The sequence below is a fragment of the Canis aureus genome, chromosome 17 (assembly GCF_053574225.1).
Source record: "Canis aureus isolate CA01 chromosome 17, VMU_Caureus_v.1.0, whole genome shotgun sequence".
Classification (NCBI taxonomy): Eukaryota; Metazoa; Chordata; class Mammalia; order Carnivora; family Canidae; genus Canis; species Canis aureus.
Window position 1 is genome coordinate 47,252,745 of NC_135627.1, and position 18,679 is coordinate 47,271,423.

The 18,679-nt window shown below is 33.6% G+C and overlaps 1 long non-coding RNA gene across 1 annotated transcript in view; it reads left to right on the forward strand.

Moving 5' to 3' along the window:
* Positions 1-10,442, forward strand: part of LOC144287955 (uncharacterized) — a 245,867-nt gene extending 235,425 nt beyond the window's left edge. Inside the window, exons 15-16 of the long non-coding RNA XR_013355833.1 lie at positions 6,624-6,720; positions 9,709-10,442. This is a non-coding gene — a long non-coding RNA (uncharacterized LOC144287955). The remainder of the gene's footprint in view (positions 1-6,623; positions 6,721-9,708) is intronic.
* Positions 10,443-18,679: the final 8,237 nt, after the last annotated feature.

Genomic DNA, 18,679 nt, shown 5'->3' on the forward strand with positions numbered 1-18,679 from the left:
ACTGTTGCTCGTTCGGTAAAAGACTTACTCTGCCCTTGTGAATAATTAGTCTTTCATGTTTAGTGTTTTACCTCTCAACTTGGCAGGGCAATGTGTAAAGTTTATGAGCTTCAATATGAGTTCTCCAATCCTTGAATTCTTTTTTTTTTTTTTTTTAAGATTTTATTTATTTGAGAGAGAGAGAGAAAGTGATCACGAGCAGGGGGAAGGACAGAAGGAGAAGTAGAGCCCCACTGCATGAGGAGCCTGATGCAGGGCTTGACTCCAGCACACTAGGATCATTACCTGAGTCAAAGGCAGATATTTAACCAACTGAGCCACCCAGGCACCCCCAATCTTTGAATTTTTTTATACAATTTCCCTGGAAATGAAAGGAGACTGATAAATAAATTTCCAGTATCCAAAAATGTATTGTCCCATAGAATAGTAAATGTGACTCCATGTATATTAATTCTCAGAGGAAAGGCATAATGGAAAAGGCAGGTGTTTTCTTTATTAAGAGTTCACTAAATGTTCTTTTAAAATTAATTTTATTCCCAGAGAACTTATATATCACTAACTTTGCTAAGTTGCTAAGAAAAATCACTCCCAATCAATGGGAAAGTTATTGATTTTTCCTATTAGCAATTCAATGTTTAAAAATAAAATGATTTTAATTTTTTTCTCATTGAAGAGTGTCCAATTCTGTACTTCCTTAAAACACTTCTCTCTTCACAAACCACAGATATTGCAGCTGAAAGCCAGCAATATTTCATCACTTGTAAGCTGTGTTTTTATTTTTAAAATAATAGTTAACATTCATTAGCATTTCTATGTACTGTTTCCTCTGCCTAAACACTTTATATACATCATAATCATTTAATCTTTCCCAAAACTCTACCTAACAAATATTCATTGAATGCCCACTGGATATGTACTGTCTTGGTCACTAGGATAATGATGAATAAACAACCAAAGAAGAAAGAATAAATAACTCACAGAGTTCATTTATTATATGGGAACCATTATTATTCATACTCTCCAGAGGAAGAAATTACAAACCAACAGAGATTAGACATCCACCTGGGAATTACTGAGTGAGCTAGAGTTTGAATTGAGGCCTATCATGACCTGAAAGCTTGCGCTTTATGACTTCTCAATACATAAACCTTATATACAGTAGAAATTCAACTTATTTCTATCCTTTTATTAAATAAAGTTATTCATTTTGTAGTTTGAGCTTTAGAACAGCAAATTTCATCTTAATATTATTCATTTTGACCTCCTTAAAGATGGACACTATGCATCATTAGATTTTGATCTTCGGGGCTCTCTTGTCTGGTACCTAGTAGAAGTTCAAAATGGTTTTCTGAATTTGGTTTTTGTCCTTGTTGAGATCAAAAGTTTAAAGAGTTGAGATCAAAAGTTTAAGAGTTTAAAGACTTCTTTGAGATTGTTCAACTAGCTGCCTCTAATCATCTTTTGTGACCATGCTACATGTACCTCTCACCTTCTCCTTGCTACTAGCTCAATACTTCCTCATTTCTTGGGTTCTTCAGGCCCCTATTTTTGTTTTTCTGACTACATTCATCACTACCCTTATATTTTCCTAATATTCAGCTCTCTCAACTGCCTTACTTTCTTCCTTATACTTTTGGCTACCACCTCTCTGATGCCTGACCTCATCCTGCTACACTCTCCACACTAGACAATAGGTTCTCATACAGCAATGGGTACCACACAGCAGAAACAAATATTTTAATTTTATTAAATGCTTCTCCAAAGAGTTAAACAAAAATGTAGAGTCTGAACTCTATAGTGCTTTACTCAATCTTTCATCTGGCACTTATCATATATTGCCTTTCCAGAAACAATTATTTATTTATATAGGTCTTCCACTGCCTCCTAGATTATAATATGACATTTAAAATGGGATTTTGTCTTATTTTGTTCTCCGTGTTTTACAGCATATAGCAAAGTAGCTCATGCATTGTAAGTTCTCAACAAATATTTATTAAATATTCCATTTTGTTCTTTAAAACTTTGATGTTTGTGAATCTAAGAAGGTTCACTTGAATGATCTACTTATGAAACATTAATCATTTTCTATTTCCTTATCTTGATAGATTTGTTTTTCCAAGTCTGTGAGGAGCTGGTGACTTTTCTAGTTTTTCTTTCCAACTAAAGTGATAGCTGAAACACCACTATGTATTATTATTCATATTCTATATTCATATTTTAGATTATCCATAAGTTTCTACCAGCTCCAAAATGTTTTCAATATAGCTTGACTGTGATTTATTGCATCCTATGAGCCATGGCCATTTCTACAAGGAGAAAAAAAAAAAACTTTTCAGAGAAGCAATGTTTTTAGGTCTTATCAATTCTTCTGAATAGATGACAAAGAGGAAAACAACTGAAATAATGGATGAATTAAAATAAAGTAAGAGATAGAGTATATAAGGCATTTGCTCCTATCTTAGTTCTTTTTTCATGTGATTTAGATAGCCAGTTAATTTATGAAACACAAGTTAAATATCTGCGAAATACTAAACAGGCCAAAAAAAATTGTTTCTATCATCCTTAATGCTAAACTCCATATTTTAAGATAAAGTACATATAGAAAGTACATCTAAACTCTTTTGACTCAAAAATTTCTGAATCCTTGAATGAATACGCCATATGCAAAAGGAACGGCAAGAAGATCTCTAAATCTGATCTCTAAAGAATAGATAATCTAATCAGAATCTAAGATATCCATATAAACATGACAAGAAATATGTTGATAATACATTTATTAAATTATGACAAACAGAGCAGACCGAGTGGCTCAGCGGTTTGGCCCCTCCGCCTTCAGCCCAGGGCCTGATCCTGGAGACCTGGGATCGAGTTCCACGTAGTGCTCCCTGCATGGAGCCTGCTTCTCCCTCTGCCTCTGTCTCTGCCTCTCTCTCCTCTCTGTGTTTCTCATGAAAAGACAAATAAATAAATCTTTAAAAAAATTATGACAAAAAACAACTAATAATGAACACATTTCTTGGCATTTAGTAAATGAGTGCAATTTTTTTTTGTGTCAGCATTTGGCTATTCTGCATTCAAATCCATGAAGATATACTCACGGATCCCAACTGAAACTAGTCCAGATACTCACCTGACCATCTTCACTTTTCATCTATCTGTGACATGCTGATTTGACAAGCAGCCACATGTATTCTGACCAACCATAAAGAGTGTGAATCAGTCAGAAATTAATCTGATTGACCAAACATGGTCAATAGCAAGCAATATTCATTTATGAATTATTTCCTTTTACTATTTTACTTGTTAACAAGTTTAGGAGTGTATTTGCCATAAACTCTGAACCGTCTTACTTACTTGCTCTGACTTCAGTTCATTTTTTGATCCAAATCATGCTACTTTGTGATGTCTGAGTCATGGTATGGCCCATTAGCTATCTGAGAGAATTTGGTTGAAGTGTCTAACAATTTCAGTTCTGAGTCTTTCTCTCTCTCTGTTAGTCAAAGAGAAATGAAAAGCCTCTTCCAATATCCCTTTCAGCTCTAGATTTCTATTTAATTTCTATTCCTCATCATGACTTAGTCTCAAGGGCTATTTAATAAAAGAAAAAAGAGGCTAAAAGAAAGTAAGTTCTAGACTATATGTTTGTTAAATATTAGGGAAATAATGTAAGTCTTATTTTATTTATTTTAACTCAACTTTCTTGACCTAGCAATATCACTTTTCCTGAAAATTTATTCAAATAACTGACTGCCCAATTATTTTTCACATGATATTACTTGTAGATGCGAAACCATTAAATTCTCATAAAGTTTTTTTTTTTTGGCTAAGTATATTAATACTTTTTTAAGCACCTCGATGTTGTACTATACTCCCCATGCATCATGATGAAGGAAGGACAATTGACTTTTATGAATCCAGAATTGATGCAAGGCTTGCTTTCATTGCTCTTTTGTTCCAAAATGTTTGAGGAAGGAAAAACTTTCTAGCAAACTAGGAAAGCAGATGACCTCTGAAGGCTTTTACTATTCCATAATTCTGTAAATAATTGTCTAGAAATGGGAAACCCTGCCCCATTTTCACCATGACACTAAAACAGTAGCTGTGATTATTTCAGAAAATCAGGCGGTAAATTTAAGGTTGAACAATCCTCACTGTCTTTCACATGTCTACCTAAGAAACTAAACCTGAAAGCAGGCAGTAAAATAGGTCAAATGAATTAAGCTAAGTCTATAAAAAGAGCTAGGTTTCCAGTTTTCTAAGTTAAATCTAATTTGAATAAGTATGATAGGTAGGAAAACCAAAAAGGAAGAAAATAAAATATCAAAATAAATTAACTTCACGTTGGAATTATTGTCCTCAAGATAGTATACAATGTGTCATATCCCTCAACCCTAAGTAAAAAGAATGTGTTAGTATATTTTATAGGACTTGAACCATATGAGTGTGTTCAGGTCACCCATATTCTAGTCACAGAACACAGCACTGCTCAAATTAGTGAGGTAGTGCTCCCACTTATGAATCACATCTAGACGTCTATAATCTCACAGAGGGCTAAGCAATATCTTTGGTTAGACTGATTTGATATTTGATGCCACATTTTTCTTATGCACACACATTTTGTCCTCAAGCAGTAGTGTTTCCAGGAGGAAATAAGCCCCGCTTCCTATGCAGCAAACTCCCAGCCATCTGAGAAAGTTTCCCTGTGAAGAAATATAGCTTGGTACATCTATAGAATTGGAAACCAGGTGCCGTATTATCTGGCAGACATCACAGACGTTATTTCTCCTTGAGGCTCACTTTTCCTATTTTAATTTCACGAGGGAAGATCAGAAAATCTGTTTCCAAAATAAAGAAAAATATTTGTTTCCAGTCTTTGCAAAAATTCTTAAATTTTATGATCTCTCTTGTAGTTCCAGAAAAATGTACTATGAAATAGTATTTCCTCATGAGTACAGACTACACCTAAAAAGCTCCCTTTTCTTCTTAAAACTTCTATTAAATTGGTCACCAGCTGTGTGGGGATTTTGCTCACTGGTGCTTTTCAGGAAACTTTGCATGGTTGCGTTCAATTTTCTGTGTCTGGCTCTCTCTCTTTCTCTCTCTCTCTTTCTTTCTCTCTTTCTCTCTCTCTCACACACACACACACACATCCACACACATGTTACATGTATGGATTCTTCTTGGGAGTCTCAATTTCAAGATTCCACCATATTTACCTTCCCCCTCTTTCACCTCTATGTCCTGGCTTCATCAGTTACCCTCACCTGCTTTAGTCCCTTTTGTTCCATGATTGTGAATATTTGAAATTTGACTGACTCAGAAAATTAACTTTTCTTATGTAGATACAGATGAATAATGTTAATGCACTTTTGACGTTTGTAATTATTTTTCTAACTGAGTCTATGACCCTTTCACACAGTAGGGAGCTGCTATTAACAGTCAATGTTAGTTCAAGAATCCCAAGATAAATTTTAGCATGCATTTCTCTATAGAAAGAATGATGGTTAGATATTATATATAAATTGAAGACTAAGGTCACTAAAATTCAGACACATAGTGAGCTAAACAGAGAAACTAATTACAATCCTAACATTATTTCAATTTGATAATGTGTTCTAATTTAGAAACAAAAACCTACTCTTTAGTTTCCAATGTTTTCACAAATTGGAGCCCACCTTCGCTTACTGCAGGCCTTATGCCTAAATATAGTCACTGCCAAGCTACATAGTATGATTATTCTTTTTCTTTTCTTTCATTTTTTAAAAAAGATTTTATTTATTTATTCATGAGGGACAGAGAGAGAGACACACACACAGGCACAGGCAGAGGGAGAAGCAGGCTCCATATAGGGAGCCCGACGTGGAACTCGATCCTGGGTCTCCAGGATCACGCCCTGGACTGAAGGCGGTGCTAAACCTCTGAGCATCCAGGGATCCCCCCTTTTCTTTCTTTACATACAGTAACTCTCATCCACTTCCATGTTGTGTTCTAAAAGTTTTGACATGGACAATTTGGTTGCTACCACCACGATCATGATGTAGGAGAGTTCTATCAACACACAAAAAAAATCCATTTTGACATTTTGTAATCCATTCTAATCTGCTGGCAACCATTAATTTGTTTTCTGTCCCAATAATTTTATCTTGTTCAGAATGTTATATAAGTGGAATCATACAGCCTGTGATTCTTCCTTCCCAAGCTGGCTTCTGTTACTTAGCATAATGTATCCTGATTGTTCGGTGTATCACCACTTTATTCATCTTTAGTGCTGAGTAGTATTTCATTGTATGGGACAAAGTTTGTTCATCTCTTCATCACTGAAGAACATTTAGATTATCCTCAGTTTGGGAAGAAAATGAATAAAGGTACCATCAACATTTGTGAACAGTTTTTGCATAAACACATTTTTTTGTTGTTGTTGCTCTTGGGTTGGGATTGCTAGCTCATTTAGTAAGCAAGCATATGTTTAAATTGATAAGCAAATGCCAAAATAATTAAATAATTTCCAAAATGACTTTACTATATTGCATTCTTGCCAGCAATGGGGATGAGAGCTACAGGTTTCTTTTTTTTTTTTTTTTTTGAAAGAACTTGATATAATCAATCTTTTTTTTTTTTCTTAGTTACTCCATTGGTATGGAGTGATATCTCATCATAATTCTAATTTGCACTTTTCCTAATGACTGAAGATGTCATCTCATGTGCCCGCTAACTATCCAGGTATCTCTTATATGTCCTCTTTGGGATGTGTCTGTTTAAATCTTTGCTCACTTTTTAAATTGTTTTATTATTACTGAATTTTAAAGGCTATTTATGTCTTCTAGGTACAAGTTATTGGTCAGATAAATATAATGGAGATATTTTCTCAAGTTTCTGGCTTGTCTTTCATTCTTTCAACTGTGTCTTTTGCGTAGCAGAGGTTTTAATTTTGATAAAATCAAATTGATCATTTTTGAAAAATATATCATGCTGTTGGCTTTTTATCTATCTTGTAGTTATCCCTAATGTAAGATAACAAAGATTTTTATGGTTAGAAATTTATGTAGTATGCAAATTTGAGTGAAAAATTATGCAAATTTTCTGTTAACAATCATTTAAAAGCAGTTCAAATAATTGATACAATCAAAAAGGTTGCCTCCAAGATTGTTGGTGGCTTATAAAATATTCTTCAAGGTAAGCAAGTTAGCTTTCTTTTTCTTCCTTTCTTTCACTGGCAAATAATCAAGATATATAAATAATAATCCACAGCATACTTGCTTGAAGCAACCTAATCAAACCTGAATGTTAAAAAAAAAAAAAAAAAAAAAAAAAACCTGAATGTTCCTTTTGAAAACCTTCATTTGCAATTTAAAAAAAATGCAGGCTCCATCTATTCATTCTTTATAAATTTATAAATTCTTCATAAATATAATATCTATGTTTGATCCCTATTTACTCATTTGTTACAAGGATCATTTTTACTACATCATCTTGAGAGCATTCACAGATTTTTATCATTGGACTATCCTATATGAGATTGTATTAATATCTTTCAAAAATATGCACTTACTGAGACTCAACATAATCAAGGCACTCTACCAAGGAATATATGTTGCCCCTATAGTAGAACTAGATATTAGCTAGGGGATTTTTGAAAGGAGCTACAATTTGGGCAAATAACACAACTAGAAATATGTGATGAACCAAAGGTTCTCAGTGTGGGAATGTGATGTAAGTAACAGTAAGGGCAAAAATGACATATTTATAACATATTAGATATAAGTAGAAATAATGATAGACATCACTTGTTAATATGCTTTGAAATTGAATGTTAATCACTGTCAAATTATCAATTAGATAAGTATATCTCATGATTATATTTTGGTGAGTGCATTTCTCATAATTGTTAGGGAACTTCATTATCAAAATATTTTGATGTACTGGGGGGAAATATGTACCAAAAGGAAAGATTAAAGGGCACTATAATTTAATTTTTGACTATGCAGTTCAAAGACTAAATACAACTAAATGAGCAACATAGATACTTAGATGAAAAATTAAAATATCAAAGCAAGGAGGGGTCCTTTTTTTAAATCACTATAGGATTGCATAATTAGCAGAGATAATCCACCAATCATTCTGGGTATAATAAAAGCTCAAAAAATTTTTGACTTCATGTAACAAAATGTAATTAGAAGAAAATGATGCTATGCTTGAGTTATATACACTTAATTTATCAAAAAGATTTTTCCTCCTCCTAACCCCAAAACTTTATCAACAGCTGGTGAGCTATTTAAACTTCCTGTAAAAAGTGCATTTATACTTTTCTTTTCCTTATGGGCAATCTGTTTTCATTCTTGAAGAAAAAACTAATTTAAATGCCCTGAGTCCTGAAATTCCAGGTAAGGTTATTGAATTGATTGTGTACTTCGTAGAATTCAGATAATTTTCCTTAAAAATCACAAAGTAGTTGGTCAATAATTACTGACATTTGAGAGAGGGTAGTTCTAATGTGAGGTACTTAAGAATGTTGGAAATCATAAGTGTTTGGAGAGGAGAGCTACAAAAAAAGGAAACTATAGAAATTGTCATGTGTCCCCACACAGGACAAATATTTCTGATACTATGTGATGGTATGTCAGATTTATCATTCACACTGACAGAGAAGACAGAAAAACTCTTGATTAAATTACATGAAAACCAAATTTGTGGATTATACTTATTTCTGACTAGAAGACCTACAGTTTATCCATTAATATGATATGATTAACAAAAGTGTTGAATGTGTATGATGTACTAAGTGATAAATGGATTTACCATTGAATCTGTACTTTTTAAAGCAATATTTTAAAATTTATTGAACTTTTTTTTGGATTACAAGTTGCATTCGCTTTTCAAATATTTATTAAGTATTTGGACATTTCTCGGGAGATACAGAAAGCCTGTGTTTTTGTATTTTGTTTTGTTTTATTTTTAAATGTTATCCATGCCTGTAGATTTCCCACACTGCTTGTGATGCACCAGATATATTTTAGAGATATTTGAAGGAAATGACCTGTTATGGAAACTTGCTCTTAAAAATGTGCATAATTATAGTCTCTAAATATTCACAATATTTATAATTATTTTCATTGGGATAATAACTAAATTATAAAAATATATTATTTATATTTTAGAACAATAATATTTAGGCAATTAGATTTGATTTGAGCCAATAAAATACAGATTGAATCAAAGCGAAGCAACAGGGAATAACATCTTTGTTTCTACCACTGTTGTAATAATGTACCACTCTCCCTGGCCGTGGTCTCTAGAAGGGGAAAGGACAGGAGTTAGAGAATGATTAAGTCTAAGTCACAGTAGAAATCCATAAAATGTCCTCTGACTCTACCCTATGTACTATTGGAAACTCCCTAAATATTACCATTTTTCATTCACTCTTCCGGTGACCTACTGACAGCAGTGGCAGAAGCAACAATGCAGCAGCTGATGCCCACTAAAGTTATCATCAGTCTGATGCTACTACTAATTTCTTTGTCAATAGTAGTGAGCAGTGTCAAATAAGCTAATGGTTACTCTGGGTGCTGTTTTCTCATGTTGCTGTTGTTGAGAACACTAACACTTGCTGCTGAAGAAATTATTAAAGATTCTGACACAACTTTGCTCTCTCAAAGTTGTAGAGTGTGCATTGGCATGTAAAAACAATTTTTTTTCATTCTTTTATTACAGTTCTCAACTTAAGATCAATTCATGACTTCAGGAGATTGAAACAGGAAAACCTGAGCATTGGCACCATGATTTCTAAGAATCCTTCTTTCTTAGCTTAAACAGATCATCTGGGTTTAATTCTTAAATATCCATATGTAATTGGATTTTTGGTTATGGCCCAAAGTAAACTGAAAACTTTAAGACCTGAGCCAAGATCTAACTCATATCAGTCTGGAGATGAGAAACACATCATTTCTTTATGAAATGTTGAATAATAGATATTTTGTTAATGAAAATATTAAATCTCATTTCATATGTAAATTATGAATAAATATGGAGTAATTCCTACTCAGTGTTAAAGCTATGTTGTATGAAAAATGATCTAGCTTATGTATCATTGAATGAATCTGAAAGTAATACGTGAATTCATACAAACAAAAACAAAGAAACTTCATTTTTTTCTCCAATTTATAAAATTAAGTTTCTAGAGAAAAAACTTGACTTTGTATCACAAAGCAAACTGTAGACTTCTGAATAATACTGATGATCTGGAGGCAAGTGTCTTGTGTGAATGGTAATAGCTGCTAAGGGCTTCGGGAATGATTTTCAGAATGTTGTAAAACTATGAACACAAAATTTAGCTGTGATTTTTATTTTATTTTATTTTATTTTATTTTACTTTATTTTATTATTTTATGAGTTGTGATTTTAAAAATGTGTACCAATTAAAATACAATTCCTCAGAATTATCATCACTATGTGCCTGGTATTGAGTGATTTCGTATGAAATGACCTACTACTAATAGCTTAAATACACATGTATAGCAAATGTTGACTTAGAAGATGATAGGAGTAAAACATTTCATATTACATTTTTAAAAATTCCTGAATTCAGCTCTTGCTACATGTATCTTATATATGTATAATAAATTCTTCTGAAACAATACTACTTCAAGGTTAATGAGATGCACCATTTATCTCCAAAGAAAAAGAATTGCTAATAAATAAATAATTATTACCTAATTTTCTACTTGAAAAAATAAAACTTATGGGATACCTAGGTGGCTCAGTCAGTTGAGAACTCAACTCTTGATTTCAGCTCAGGTCATGATCTCAGGTTTATGAGATCGAGCCCTGAATCGTACTTCATGCACAATGGGGAATCTGCTTGGGATTCTCTCTTCCCTCTTCCTCCGCTCCTCTCTCCACTTGCACACACACTCTCCTCCCTCTGTCTCTCTCAAAATAAATAAATCTTTCAAAAAATAAATAAAATAAAATTAAAAAAAATAAATAAAACTTAAAGTAAAAACAAATATTTATACCCCGAAATTCTAATATTCTATGTTGTAACTTATCTCCATTATATCACTGCAAGAAATATTTGTTTTAATGTTCTAATTCAATAATCTGCATCTAGAAATACCTTTGCAGGGATACTCAAGGTATGTTTGTGGATTGGCTATTCATCTCAGATTTAATAACCAGTCTATGAGCTGTTAAGAAGTTTATAGCAAAATGTAGAGCAACTGAATCACAGAGCTCACTGTTTAGTCTACTACAACTTTCTCTCATATTGTTTAGCGAGACATTCTCGATGAAGGAAGCAAGGCATCGATGGACATTCTAGTTCAAGTGTCTTATCTCTCCATGCACCTGCACTTTGAGTGGAACTATGTGTTCCCTTTACTTTTTTTCTACTCCACTTACCCCAGTAGTGGCATACTTCCCTTTGACAACTTGCAAGAAACTTAACTTCTACGTAGACTTCATTCCTTATTCTTTCTAGTAGATTTCTCCTTTTCAATAAGCTTTGATATATGGTCTATAGAGTAAAGTTTAGAATTTAAAAGCACCATTTCTACTTAGGGGCTCATAGCTTCTTTTCATGTGGTGTGATAATGAGACTTTGATTTTATTCAGTATGCCGTTCATGCCAGCTTAGCCACTACATTTCTCATAATTTATTTTTGAAATCCACTATTGATATAAAGAAGTACTGCTGTAGTTCTCTAAAATGATCTTGAAAGCTTAAAATAATTTGTCTGTGGTTAAATAAAAATAAGAGACATATGGGATAAATGAGTCTTCAATACAGTTTTATGTGTATAAAAGCTTAGGAGCATTCTCTTGGATCACGGTCTTGCCAAAGTTGAACCCATTAAGGAAAGCTTGATTTGTAGCATGTTTCTGGATTTATGTATTTATTTATGCTTGTCTTAGATGAGAGAGCAACACATGTGAGCAAACCTGAACAGTAGAACTAGTGCAGATAATGTGCCTAAAGCAATTTGTAATATCTACGTATGAAAACCTGAAACACTAGATGAAATGCACATTATTCCCTTTCTCATTATATATATTATATGTGCGTAAATGTACAGATGCATTATACACATATAAGAGAATACATTTGTACATTTATTCATTTGCATTCAATTTTTTGTTAAGTAAAAGCAGTACTTACATAACCTTTAAATTATATTCCCATATTAAAGTGTTATTTCAAAAGATCTATCCTGTAATGGATTATTTGCATGATTTTCCCTATCTGTATTATATTAGGCTGATTATCTTTCAGGCAAGTTTCAGAATTAGGGGAAAAAATAAACAATCAGGCTCCTTCATCTTTATATAATGAGTGGTTTGCATTATGTTTCTTTCATTTCACATAAATATAGGACAGGGAAATAAACCATTTCCCTGACAGATTCTTTCATCAGATGCTCCAACCTAGAACAGAAGAGTATGAGTTCCAGGGTTAGAAAGCTTGACTGGAGTGCTATCCTTTCATTTGTGCATACGAGCACACATGCACACGTGCACACACGCCCATTAATAATTACTTCCTATTGTTGAGATAATTTATTCCTGTCTAAAAAGTGGCTGCTGACCCAGTACATTTTTTGTTTGTTTGTTTAGAAGATTGTACTCCCATTTATCCACACATATGTATTCATCTGACAACAGCAGGCCCTATTATTTAATATAGCTTTTAAGAAAATGGAGACTAAGAATTCCAAAATGACAATAAACCATTTAATTTTAGTTAATTTCATGATATATCTGGTTTTAACATTTGTAGCTGCAATAAAACATATGTTAAGTTCCTAATAAAACCTGAGTGATGCTGTATCTGTCACCTCTTTCTGTGCACAAGTTATTACCTCGAGAACAGTTGTTCCCATCTTCTGAACAGATCCATATCATTCTCAAATTTGCATTCTGATAGAGAAGCAACAAATGTTACTTAAATCCCATGAAGTGTGTTAATTATACCCAGCTCCATGAAATTATGGGTGAGAGAGCCAAAAGGAATTCTTCCACTGTATCTTGGGTCTCTTGAGCATATCTGTTCAGATCAATGTCTTTGTCACTAATATGATAACCTTAAAATTGCTTTTACCCTGAAGTGGTGTTCCCTAAATCTTAGTGATAGGAAAAACCTCACACAAAGCCGAATAGCAGATGGACTTTCATGCTATTTATATAAATAATGTTGGTATCTTTAGAGAAACAAGTCAAAATTGAATCTCAATATGGAACTGAACTAAGCATGTTTTACCAGTTTTACTTAATTATAAATATTTCCTCCCATTTTCTTTGTATTGAGTCTGAAGGATATCAGATGGAGGAAAAATATCTCACATCCTTTCCCAGTGATTATAAAGGAGGGAGATTCTCTAGAACCTCACCTGGTCTCTGGACTCTACATGGAAGGATTGGGGAACAGTTCCCTTCACATACAAGTGCACTGAAATGTAGAAGCATTTCCCAACAGATTTTTCTAGATTATATGTACTTGAAAACGGAGGGTTTTGTGTGGGTAGGGAGTCTTTAATGTGGTTCTTCTTCTTAAAAGTTCAGAGTAAAAAAAGGGAAGAGAGATGGGAAGAATGCACATATTAAAGTGGAAATTTTAAGTTACCGTATCTCCTCACTTTTGCTGCTGTTTAAATCATATTAAACCCTTTCCAGGAATATTGGATGGTATTGCTGGGCTCAGTTTCCAGAATCAGACAGTCTGCTTGGGTTTGTTTCTCAGTTCCATCGTTTGCTAGCCATGAGAACTTGGACAAATTAATAGTGTTTCCATGTCTCAGTCTGCTCACTTGTAATTGAGATGATAATAATACATACCTCACATGGTCGCTGTGAGAATAAGAATTATTAATATATGAAAAGTGCTTCGACTGGGCTTGGCATATAGCAACTACTACCAAAATCTTATCAATTGTAGTTACAAGAATCTTGAAGCATCAGCTCTGTGCAGAAGAAATGGAAATGTTGCCACACGCTAAGCATACAGTTGCATGGAGGGAGCTCAAGAGAGCCTTCCTTACAGAAGAAAGCACTCACATGTAAAATATTGAATTTCCATTCCCCACTAGGGGCCATTCTCCACCCTCAGAAAGCAGCAACTCTTAGAAAGTCACCCTGTAACTGGGAAAACCTCAACCCATTGGAAATCTATATCACATGTCAGACCCATCTATGAGACAAATCTAATCCTTTTGGCTGAAAAATAGCTTGCAGCAGTCTGCTGTCCTTAGTTTTCTAATGTTTGGAAGAATGGTTTGGTTTGGCAATCAATGTCCTAGAGCCACCCAAGACCTTGACGTTATCGTTTTTCTTTGAAGCCATAAAGAGGATTACTCCAAAAGCTGATAGTCTGTAATTTTATACAACAACTTGCAGTTTTGCTTGTCACTGAGTTTATCGTGCTGGAAGCACATCATCGGTGTTTTCTAAGGATCTTATTGAAATTTTAATTGCTTGGATTCAGTTTTTAAAACTGCAATTTTTATATATTCATGCTAAAACTGATCTCTTTTACAATAAAAAATCCATGCACTTTAAATGAAAGAATGTTATAACAAAAAGTATGTGCTGAATTGCTTAGTACTTTATCACTTACTAAATGATATATGTACTTTCATATACATCATTTCACTTGATTTTAAAAATAAGCCTATAAACTATCAAGGACAGCAATTTTTAACACCATTTAATGGGTGTGGATGTGGAGCTCGTTATTCTACAAGGTGCCCTCATTTTTTTAAGTTCACAAAGCCAATATGTGGGACAGGGAAGTCTTAAGCCCAAACCACTTGCCATCAAATCCAGGATTCATTTAACTATATCATATTTTGGGGAGAGAGTACTTAAAGATGAACTGGAAATCCTAATTTCTGGATAGCTGTCCTCAAAATCGTAGTTCATTTTAAATATCACAAATGTTAAACTTAGATTACTCTAATTTAAAGACGGAGCCATATGATAATCTTAAACTTGGTAGTTCTAGAAGATCTCAACACAACTAACTGCAATAATGTCTTACAGAGCAAAATGAATCAAAAGAAAGTAATAGTTGTATGATAAATTCTTTAATAATAATGTCCCAAGGACATTTCATTTTCTGTAGGGAAGATCATTTAAAGTAAAATAAGAAAAGAGGAAGAGAGAGAGTACAAGAGATGTTTCTTTTATATCACAATAACTCAGTTATATTTTATCACCTAATGGGTACCTTTAAATAAAATGATTTAAAGAATTTAAAACAAAATGACTTATTTTATAAGAAGCTGAAACTCATGTATTTATAATGATTGCGAGGAAGTACCATCAAATAAATATTTAATGTTAAAGAATGTGCCTATTCTTTTTTTAATGACAATCACAGAGATAAGAAAGATGGATAAGAATGTGGTGCAAAGATATGCTCATGTAGTGTTCAGGAAAGCAGACACTGACATCACCAAGAAGGCAGGAGAGCTTGCTGAAGATGGGTTAGAACGTTTGATCACTATTATAAAGAATCCGTGTCAGTATAAGATCCCAGACTTAGGTTCTTGAACAGGCAAAAAGATGTGAAGCCTGGAAAATATAGCTAGGTCCTGGCCAATGGTCTAGACAACAAGTTCTGTGAAGACTTGAAGTGACTGAAGACTTGGGCCCACCAGAGGGCTGTGCCACTTCTGGGAACTTAGGAGGGATTTATAGGAGGAATTAATGTAATTAGCTTTTCTTTAGAAACGAACTACACGTCTCGATTTCTGATTATTATTTTCCCATAGCTTATATAAATGAAAAATTCTTTGATGAATTCAAACCACAAATTTGGCAGTAGGATGTCACATGTTTTCTCACAGCATTTAGGCCCACGGTTCGTAAATGCATTCATTCATTCTACATTTATTCATTAAACAATTATTTATTGAGGATCTCTTTTATGGAGATGTTCTGCTAGTCTTCAGAAGCTGAAAGTTGAATCTGAGATAGGCTAAATGAAGTCCAAGATCACTAGAACATCAGGATAGATAGTCATACAGGCAGATGAGGCATGTAGGGCAATAGTTATGTAAGGGCATAGAGAGAACAATGTATTGGGGAAGTACAGAGAAAAAAAAAAGGTGCTTACAATCATGAGAGAGAGCTCAAGGAAGGTCTGGAGACAGACACATTAGAAGTGAGTCTGAAAACAAAATGAGAGTTATGTACCAAGGAGAAGCAATGCAGAGAGGTGAACATTTCAAAGCCTAAACACAAACATTGAGATTAGAGTGATCTTAAAATTTACTCACATGATTTTTGCAAAGAAGTAAGGCCAATTTGATATGATTGGGAAATGAAGTTGAAATCAGGGAATAACAACATAGAAGATTGGCATTATTGACACCCGCTTCAGAAAATCATGTAGGGATAGTATGTTTAGGGATAACATGACGTGTACTAGTAGAGGATATTGTGATACCTCTAGAAAATCCAGAGGGATTCCAGAAAGCACTTCTCTGCATAAGTTCAAAGTTTGTGGGGTATGTCAAGTATGGACTTCGGGGGTGTGGAGTCATCAGCATCTATGACAGACATTTGCTAAATATGGCCCTAGAAAGTCCTGAATCAGAATAACCTACGGGGCTTGTTAAAAGTGCAGAGTTTTAACACTTCATCCAGAAATTCTGAGTCAGTAGTTCTGGAAGGAGAGTTGGTAGTTCTAAATGACAATAATTAAGATGTGTCAAGAAGATAAGGTAGTGTGAGGTTAGAATAAGAATGAGAACATGAGCAGTCAGTAACATTTGAAGAAAAGGAGAAATCTAGGCTGGAAGTTTTCGTGAAAGATAACATGACTATTTTGGATCAGTTTATTTCTTAAGAGTGAATACATTTGTACGCATGCGTGTCTGTATGTGTAGATAGATATAGCAGATATATTGACACATTGTTGGTTTATCCTCCATAGTCCAATGATCCTCTCTATATAAGACTATATAGAATAAACCATGCATTTTACGAAATTTGTACCGTCCTTTTGCAAGCATTGATAGTGACATTGTTATTTGCTTCTGCCCTTAAAGACCATATTTACACCCAGACATAAAAGAACTTTGTTTACAAATTAAGTGATTTGTAACTATTTAGTTCTGGGTGAGTGAAGTATTATTATCAGAAAGGTGAAATTCCATTCCAAAGTGTTATCCTTTTAAACCTTTTAAAAGTAATCTAAATAAGTAAATTCTATCCTTGACTATTCTCATTGTTGGCTCATCTATCCTTGACTACTCTCATTGTTGGCTCACTTGAAATTTCTCTGAACCTACAGTAAAATATAAAAATTTCAAACTACATATGAAGCATGGATTGGGTTTAGTTCAGAAGATAATGAGGCACATAGGTGAAATACTTATTATTTTTATTACTATGAGAAAGACATAAGGGAATGAAGAGTGAGGAATCACTTTACCATCAATAATAAATATCATTACTTTCAATAATAAGATTGTTGTAAAATTATCATTTGGATGCATATTATATGATGATTAGCAAACTAAGGCTTGGTAAATATTCTATAATGAGATAATGACATATTTTAAATAAATTATACGTATTAATTATAACTCAGCCCATCCCTGATGAAGCACAGAGAACAAAATTTCATGCCTATTGGAACCACCACCACAATGCTTTTCCCTGTTTTGCTCTTTTTAAAAAAAAATATTTCTCAAAGTTATAGAATAATTTTCTTTTCACTCAGTGTATACGTGTGCTTGGGTGTGTATATGTGTAAAATTGTTTTCATTCTTCTTTTTTAAGCTCACTTTATAGGAAAGAAAATTTGAGTTTGGTGTCCCAGATAGCTCCTAGTTCACATTAGTTCAGCTATGCTATATTTTTTCCCTCTAAATTGAAGACAGTAATAATATTCAGATTTGGGGATCTGTCCTGCCAACTATGAAGATATTATAGATTTTTCATATGCTGTATTCACATCCTCTGGGCTTTGCCAGAAGTTATAGCTTCCTTGCCTTCAGCTGCCCATCCAGCTGCCAACCACTTTGCTCTCCTTCCTGAGAGATTATCACAAGAGTACTTCAGTCAAATGTGTGCTGAATTCTGGCTTGATTTCTACAGCAAACACGCAATATCTCCCCTGTACATAAATTCACACTGACTACTTTACTCCCTCCTCTTCTCTTCTAAGTTAAGGCAAAAGATAGATCTTCTTAGACAATACATGAATCATGTTTCTTAATGCTCACTCTCGTTCCAAGTAACTTTCCAACACAGAATTACCATAAGGCAAAATCAAAATGCAAAACAAGATGCACTAAAAGACAATAAAAGAGAGAGAAATCCAGGAGGAAAATGATAATTCTGTCTTACATTTTTCTCACAACTGACATTACCCTAATACAGATTTATCATCATATATCTGACTTTTCCCTTGGCGCATTACCTGAAGTCGGAATAAGGTGGGAAGATGGGTGATTGTGATACAAATCAAGTGAGATATTATAGGGAATGGTGTTTTCTTTAAGCTAAAAATTTTAGAATAATGTCAATCCTATTATGAATAGTGAATCAAAAACAAACACAGCACTCTCATCCAAATTGGAAAATGCACTACTATTTACCATTAAATTATAAAGTTGCTTGATATGACCATTCACCATCTATAAGTAGCTCTGGACTATCAAGAAATATAGAGACA